Source organism: Spea bombifrons, chromosome 1, assembly GCF_027358695.1.
Source record: "Spea bombifrons isolate aSpeBom1 chromosome 1, aSpeBom1.2.pri, whole genome shotgun sequence".
Classification (NCBI taxonomy): domain Eukaryota; kingdom Metazoa; phylum Chordata; class Amphibia; order Anura; family Pelobatidae; genus Spea; species Spea bombifrons.
Window position 1 is genome coordinate 111,734,997 of NC_071087.1, and position 8,950 is coordinate 111,743,946.

An 8,950-nucleotide genomic window follows, 5' to 3' on the forward strand; every position below is an offset into this window, starting at 1 on the left:
GGGATATATTCTCTTTCTGCAGTTTAAGTCCAACTTGTTGAAGCTTTTCATTGGACATGAGGGCTTTCTCCAGATTCCCTGACAATGTGTCTCTCTCGGTCTGGATATCAGCAAGCTGCCTCATTAATGTTTGCCTGTCGCGTTCTGTGTTACTCAGTATTGCTTCCAGGTTACGTTGGATCATATCACTCTCCCTTAAAGCCTGATCTCTGTTGTGAATAGCCAATCCTAAGTCCTCCTCTTTTAGAAGCATAGCTGCCTCCATTTGCTTTAGCTGAGCTTCTGCGTCCTGTAGCTGATCCTTGCACGATTTCAGTTCCGCCTTTTTCTGGAAATACTTGTCTTTTAGTGCTATGTTGGCCTTATGAAGTTCAGTGTTCTCTTTACTGGCTTTAAACAAGGCCTGGATTTCATCTTGTAGTTCTTTTACGGTCTCCTGCAGCTTTACTTTTTCTAGACGTTCAACTGCAAGTGTTAAATTCACACTGCTATTCTCAGAAAGGAGCCCGAATACACGCTCTGCATCCTCTTTACCTTTCTGGGACACCTCCGCGAGACGTTTTTCAACCACCAGCTTTTGTTCCTGCAACTGTTGCATCTCTTGAAGTTTTGCTGACAGGTCAACACAATGCTTTTCTCTAGAAGCAGCCACTTCATTTTGCAAAGTGAAGTTTTCTCCCTCAAGCTGGCCAATAGTTTGGTGCAATTCCACCTGTAATTGTGCTGCTTGGTTTTTAACCTTTATTAATTCATGTTCTTTTAGCAAACACTCATCAGTCAGCTTTTTGGTCTTGCAGATCTGTTTCCCAACATACTCTGACTGCTCAAGCACATACTGATTCAGCTCATCTCTGGGCATAGCTTCCACTTTCCTGAGCTTGGTAGTCCATGCCACATTGTTACCTTCACCACGACTCTGTTTGTCATAGGAAACATTTAGCTCTGTCAGTCTCTTAAGTTCACAGTCTCTCTGTTTGATAGCATCATCATACTTTTGTTTGTTGAAGACAAGCTCTTTCTGTAATTTGTGTTTCTCCTCCTGAAGATGAAGAACCACCGGTGAAAGACTTCCTCTAGCTATCGTAAAGTCTCTTTTGTCCCCATGTGCAGCACAATTGCAAGACATAGGTAGCATTCCCACTTTCTTTTCTGCAGCATTTAGTTTATCAGTTACTTCTTTCAGCTGCAAGTTCAAATCAGAGACTTCACCCTGGTGCAGCCACTTTAAGGATTCAATCTCCTCCTTTAACTCTTGAGCCTCAACACAGGACCCTGCACACTTTATATATGCCTCTTGTGCCAGTTTCAGTGGTTCCACATATCCACTGCAGGTTGGCTGGCGAGTGAAACATGGAAAGGACATTTTATTTCTGCTTTGCTGTCCTTTTCCCATCTTGCATTAGACTAGCAGTCACTGCAATACACAAATCCAAGAGATTGTACTCCAGGGCTTTAAATCTCTCCCTCTGCAGTATGCAATCAGGTAATTACCAGCAGGCCATAGCGACGAAATGCTTTTGTTTTGCAGGTTTCACAGATACACAATACTTTTATCCAGCAAATAGAAACTTCACGTCCGGATCATCACTAAGTCGTCACAAACACAGCAAGGCCATCCTCCATAAGCATATGTATTTCAGCCAGCAATATACAAGGGCACATACCATGCAACAGTCTTTGAAGTGTTTTCACTCAATCCTCCGGGTTAAGCTGTAATCACTTCTGGCACATCCACTGCAGCTTGGTAGCTTCAGGCCACACAACACTTGGGGTTCCTGGATCCAGTGTAGCACTCGTCACCAGCATCCACTCAGTTGTTCACTTGGTTCCTGCTTTCTGCCCACAGACCATAGCAGTGCTTTGCCCGCATTCTCCACCATATGTGACAAACCCTGTGGCATGAGGGCCACACATGTCACTTTTTAGGGGTCCTAAGCACAGTCCTCTAGGGCAATCAGAGTCAGGACAGCAGCTTTGAACAAAATAGCGCTTTATTTTTAATCGCTCAAACCCCAAAACCAAATCATAAAACGAAAACCTAGCTCCCAATTGGAGCCCTCTCTAACTAAACTACGCTGGTGCAGACTGACCAGCCTAATCACCCACTATCTCAACCTCCCAGCCAGACCCAGCTACGCCAGGCTCTGGAAAACCTCCCCCAGACAGCACACAAAAGAGTCCAGGCAGGTATTGCCTCACTTGGCTCAGGGATGATCTTGTTCAGGGCCTCTCCTTGCCCTGGGAGTACAGGGAACTTCCTCTTCCCCCAACAGTCTCTCTGAGTATCAGGCTCCAGGGGTTTTTAATGTCCAGCACCTGTGCCTGATGTCAGCCTCATAGAAATCCCGGACCAGATCCCTTGGACTTCTTGCCTCATGGAAAACCCGGCATGGAGTTTCCACAAAATGGGGAAATGGAGCATTGGCCCACCCTGCTCTCCAATTGCTCCACCCCAGGGACCCATACGTATACTCTGCATAGCAGCTGTACCCAGATGCCATGCTAATCATCTCCCTGGGGTTCACACGGTCACAGGGGGTATAAGGCATTTCTGGGGGCAGAGTGGCAAGCCTGGGGGCAGATGTGCATAACTGGGGGGGGCAGGTTGGCAAATAAAAGGAAATAAAATATAAATATATATGTTTCTCAATCATAGCTTTTATTAAATATGAAAATTAGTTTACATGAATTAATATTTACTAGTAAAACTTTTTCCTATAGGGTAGTCTTATATTCAGGCTTTTTGTTTTTTTCCTAAATTAATATTTTGATTTTGGGAGGTCGTCTTATAATCAGGGTCGTCTTATAATCGAGCAAATACGGTATGTTATCAACCACCATGCCCTGTTCCCTGTCACAGTATATATATATATATATATATATATATATATATACACACTGATTAGCCATAACATTATGTCCACCTGCCTAATATTGTGTAGGTGCCGAAACATCCCTGACCCGTTGAGGCATGGACTCCGCTAGACCTCTGAAGGTGTGCTGTGGTATCTGCACCAACACATTGGCAGCAGATCCTTTAGGTTGGAGCCTCAATGAAAGCATCCAGGCGCCATGTGTTCTCCAGGTCAGCGATGCACACGCGGCCAGCCATCCAAGTGATGTAAAAGAAAACGTGATTTGTCGGGCCATGCCACCTTCTTCCACTGCTCCATGGTCCAGTTGTTTTGCTCACGTGCCCATTGTAGGCGGTTTCGGCAGTGGACAGGGGTCAGCACGGGCACCTTGACCGGTCTGCGGCTACGCAGCCCCATACACAACAAACTGTGAGGCACTGTGCGTTCTGACCCCTTTCTATCAGAACCAGCATGAACTTTTTCAGCAATTTGAGCTACAGTAGCTCATCTGTTGGATTTAACCACACAGGCCAGCCTTCGCACCCCCACGGGCATCAATGAGCCTTGGCCGCCCATGACCCTGTCGCCAGTTCACCGTTTTTCTTTCATTGGACCACTTTTGATAGGTACTGACAACTGCAGGTGGGGAACACCCCACAAGAGCTGCAGTTTTGGAGATGCTCTGACCCAGCACCTAACCATCACAATTTGGCCCTCATCAAAGTCACTCAAATCCTTACACTTGCCCAGTTTTTATGCTTTAACACATCAACTTTGCGGATGAAATGTTTACTTGCTGCCTAATATATCCCACCCACTGCGTTATAATAACAAGATTATCAGTTGTTCACTTCACCTGTCAGTGGTCATAATGTTATGGCTGATCGGGGTATATACACTACCGTTTAAAAGTTTGGGGACACTAAGCTATTTTCATGGAAAACAAGTAGATTTCTAGCTGTGCTAACATAATTGCAAAACAGTTTTCTAATGATCAATTAGCCCTTTAAACTTGTGATGTGTGCTAATAAAGGGCCAATGTGATTTACAGTAACAATGTCTGCAATGTATTTCGGACACATTTGATGTTACTTTAATTGATGACATTTCCTTTTCTTTCAAAAACAAGGACATTTCCCCTAACTTTTGAACGGGGGCTAGCCGCGGACCAAGATGGCTGCTTAGGCTCTTTGCTCCACGGCCCCTCTCCGTGTTTCTGCTTAAAAAGCGTGTTTTTCTTCCGCCATGGGCAAGACCAACAGAGACCCCGGCACCCCGAAGCCCTCGGGGCATAAAGAGAAGTCCTCACTTACCTCGGTCCGGTCTTATTTTCATGGCGCCCACGACCACGATTCCAGGGACTCCTTCAACAAAATGGCGCCTTCTCCCGCCGGCTCGTGCAGCGACGGCCCAGAGGACTTTGGCGGCGACTCCAGGGAATACTCTACCCTCCAAGACACTCTCCGGCAACTTCCTACGAAAGATGATATGGTGCCGCTTATTGAAAAAGCCACCCAAGGCATCCGGGACGCCCTGACTGAGCTAAAGGCGGATGTACAACAACTTGGCAACCGCGTGGCGGCAGTGGAGACTGACGCAGTACAGATCGCTGAAACTGTGGATACTCTCTCCTCGCAAGTTTCTGAACACTCCTACACGTTGCGAACTCTGGCTCGTAAACTCGAGGACCTAGATAACCGCGGCCGGCGAAACAATTTACGGGTACGCGGGATTCCGGAAGACATCACCCACTCCGACCTCGCCTCGACCCTCCAGGCCATCTTTAATGGTATTTTGCAACGCCCTACGGATACTCCGATTGAATTTGACCGGGCTCACAGGGCCCTCAAGTCGCGGGGTGATACTGGTGCCCCTCCCCGGGATGTCGTTTGCCGGTTGCATTATTACTCCGTAAAGGAGAATATTCTCCGAGCCTGTCGGGCAGGGGGTGACCCTACGTGGAATGGACATGCCATCTCCGTCTACCCGGATCTCTCCCCCTCCACCCTGCAGACAAGACGCATCCTGAAACCAATCACAACGGCTTTGCAAGCGGCCTCGATCCCCTACCAGTGGGGTTTTCCGTTCGCGTTGATTGCATGGAAGGATGCCGACACGTTTATTCTTCGCCAAGCTTCGGATGTCCCGTCTTTTCTGGAGAGCTTGGGGCTGCCTTCTATCCCCGTTCCGGACTGGGAGTTGGCCCTTTCTGCTTCTACACGTCTGCGGAACCCCGCTCAGGATTGGATACCCAAGCCTCGTAGGACCAAGCGACAGAAGCTCCCGGCCTCTTGACTTTGCTGCCACGATGTTTGCCTACGCCGACGAACTCTACTCACCGTGGGGCCCTTCCCGATGCGCCGTTTCTCTGGCTTCTGTACCGTGTCGCTGAGGTGATGGTCTCTCGCTGGCTCCGGTCGGCTCCCCGCGGCCATGGACACTTTTATGGACGCGCTGCTGTACTGTATGGCCCCGGGCCCCTCTACAGATGACACATGGTACACGGTTCCTGTTTTGTTCCTACTATGTTTTATTTCCTTTTGGGTTTATTATTTTCTTTTGGCTCTGTGCCCCCCTGTCCCTAGGTTCTCGACACATGGGCGTCTCCGGCCCTTTATAGCACATATGGGTGGCCTCGCTGCACCCCATGCCCCCTCACACACATGCAGACATGCACGCCTCACGTTTCTGCCCTGTTAGTTTTGCCGTCCGGGGCTGGTCTGTCTGGTCTCGGGTGGTGGGCCCGCCTCCTACAGGTGTACTCACCTGCTGATGCTGCTTTGGGCCCCTGGGCCCCAGGGATGCTGTTCTCTTTCCCCATAGGTTGTTCCGCCGCGTGGTACCTTATGCGGGCTTGCATTGCGCGCCTGTTGTCGCTCATCCCAGAGATGCTATCCGGCCGGGCCCCGTCCTTCCTTGGACTCCCCACTGTCCACCTGGGGTGCGTGGTTCTTCGCCTGGGCTGACCGCCTTCCCGCGGCAACATGGGACAGGTCCTCTTTCCCCGTCCGACTGGTCCCATGGCTGTTATGTCCCCCCCCTTGCACACGCACACACGCTGTTTTTATTTTATTTTACTTACACTGACATTTCGACACGGAGAGGGTGCCTATGCATCCTGCCTCACCGCCACATATCTACTACACTATGACATTTTCTGTTCTGTTCATCCACCGTCCGTTCTGCTGTTTCGCTTCCCCCGCCAGAGCCTACCTACCTCGCCCTTTGGGCTTGGACACTAGGTCATTGACCACTGGACTGGTCACTCGGCTCATAATTCGATGTGGTTACATCGGGCTTATAGTTGCCCAGTTCGTATTTGTTTTTTGTTGGTTTTATCGCACGTGACATTGTGTGTGCTTCTCGCTATAGTGTATCTCATTGGGTGGTATGGCGCGCCGTTCTCGTTAACTAAGGTTTTTTTTTCTTTGTGTCCCTCATGGCTGCCACTCACTTTAACCCCTTCGCGACCTTTGCCGGTTCAGGACCGTCATGACATGAAGGTCGCTAAATGACCTTTGACGGTCCTGAACCGTCATAAAATAAAATAAGCTTAGAAAGTGATCAACGATCACTTTCTTCGCTTAAACGGCGTTACTGTAATGCCTCGATGTCGAGGCATTCAGTAACGCCGAGATCGGCATCGGGGGCCATGTCTGGCCCCTCCCCGGGGCGTCAACAGCCGCCATACATTGTATGGCGGCGGACGCCCGTTTTAAAAGCGTTTAGGAGGCGATCGACGATCAGGAGGCATCCAGCGACACCAAACACTTACCTTTGGATGGGCTGTGACCGCTCCGGAGAGCGGTCACAGCCGCAGCTGCCGGTGATCTTCGCCATCAAGCAAGATGGCGGCGGCCCGGGAAAATAAACAATAAAGATTATAGAGTTAGCTAGACGGTCTCCAGACCCTCTAGAGAACTCTGGCTCCACTTGCAGGTTGAATACAGGTACTGCATTCAACCATGCAAGTCAATGGAGCCCAGCTTTCTAATCACTATGTGATTAGTAAAATATTCAAAAAAAAAATAAAAAATGGAAAAAAAATAAAAAAAAATGTGCTAACATTTAAAAATAATTATGCACTGATGTCACTAGATGAACCATCCAGTACATTGCAAAATGTGTAAAAAAAAATATAAAAAAAGTATTAAAAAAATAAAATAAAATAAAAAATAAAGTTTATTATTTTGAGCAAGTGCTAAAATTTCTCAAAAATCTCAACAAAGAGTTAAAATAAAAGCACTTCAAATACCCAAGGGGTGTCTAATATATAAAAAAAGGCTGATGGGGTAAATTGGAGTGGCCAAGCTCAAAGATAGGGCATAGGTACAGACTGACCAAAATGGAGAAAAAAAGCGCACTTCCCAAATGTGGCATTTTAAATCTCAAACAACCCGACAAACCCATGCATGTCGGGTATCACTGCACTCAGGAGATGTTCCTGAACACACATTGGGGTGTTGTTTGACAGTGGCATATACCAGAACCTGTATATCTATAACTAAAGTACAATTTGTGTGGAAAAAAAATACTATTACAAAGTTTGACAAAGTGTAGTTCTATAATTGGTGCATGGAAAGGGTTAAAATAACAGCATTTGGAATACCCTGGGGTGTCTAGTTTTCAAAAATATATGGTTTGAATGGGTTAAATTGAGTTAACCCGCTTCAAAGATATTCCAAAGAGGAGATGGAGGCAGAATGACCAAATGACCACCTGGATTACGCATGCCCCAAAAGTAGCCTTTTACCAGCCAAACAATCTGACAAACCCATGCATGTGGGGTATCGCTGTACTCAGGAGATGTTCCTGAACACATATTTGGGGGGTTGTTTGACAGTGACATATACCAGAACCTGTATATCTATAACTAAAGTACAATTTGTGTGAAAAAAAAATAAAAAAAAATACTATTACAAAGTTTGACAAAGTGTAGTTCTATAATTGGTGCATGGAAAGGGTTAAAATAACAGCATTTGGAATACCCTGGGGTGTCTAGTTTTCAAAAATATATGGTTTGAATGGGTTAAATTGAGTTAACCCGCTTCAAAGATATTCCAAAGAGGAGATGGAGGCAGAATGACCAAATGACCACCTGGATTACGCATGCCCCAAAAGTAGCCTTTTACCAGCCAAACAATCTGACAAACCCATGCATGTGGGGTATCGCTGTACTCAGGAGATGTTCCTGAACACATATTGGGGGGTTGTTTTACAGTGACATATATCAGGACCTGTATATCTATAACTAAAGTACAATTTGTGTGAAAAAAAAAAAAAAAAAAATGACTATTACAAAGTTTGACAAAGTGTAGTTCTATAATTGGTGCATGGAAAGGGTTAAAATAACAACATTTGGAATACCCTGGGGTGTCTAGTTTTCAAAAATATATGGTTTGAGGGGGTTAAATTGAGTTAACCCGCTTCAAAGATATTCCAAAGAGGAGATGGAGGCAGAATGACCAGATTTGTTAAAAAAGATTTGGAAATCATAAAACGCTGCTTGTACTTATTGCCCTATAACTTACAAAAAACAGCAAAAAAACATAAAAACATTGGGTATTTCTAAACTCAGGACAAGTAGTAGAATCTATTTAGCTAGTTTTTTTACTTGCTTTTTTAGGTGAGTGAAAGATTTTTCAAATAAAAGTCATAAAATGTGTTTTTTTCAATTTTTCACCATGTTTTTTTTATTTTTTTTATAGTAAATAAGATGATACGATCAAAATAATGGTATCCGAAGAAAGCCCATCTTGTCCTGAAAAAAACAATATATAACTTATGTGGGTACACTAAATGGGTGAGGAGAAAATTACAGCTGAACACAAGCACCACAAAAGTGTCAAAACAGCTGCGGTCCCACAGGGTACAAAACGAAAAATGAGCCCGGTCCTTAAGGGGTTAAATGTACATCCCTGAATGTCAGGGGCCTGAATAAACCCCAGCAACGGTCCAAACTACTTTGCCTCCTCCGCTCTTACAAAACACGTATTGCCTTCCTTCAGGAGACCCACTTTGTGGCCGCAAAGGAGCCCAAACTCACAAACAACCACTTCCCCCTGGCCTATTTCTCCAGCTCCCCCACCACTAAG

The 8,950-nt window shown here is 46.1% G+C and overlaps 1 long non-coding RNA gene across 1 annotated transcript; it reads right to left on the reverse strand.

The window, feature by feature from the left end:
• Positions 1-1,822: 1,822 nt before the first annotated feature.
• On the reverse strand, positions 1,823-1,965 carry LOC128499703 (uncharacterized). Its single transcript, XR_008354798.1, has 2 exons — positions 1,913-1,965; positions 1,823-1,871 (listed from the first exon to the last, which is right to left on the reverse strand). It is a non-coding gene; the product is annotated as an uncharacterized LOC128499703 (long non-coding RNA).
• Between the last annotated feature and the right edge of the window lie 6,985 nt (positions 1,966-8,950).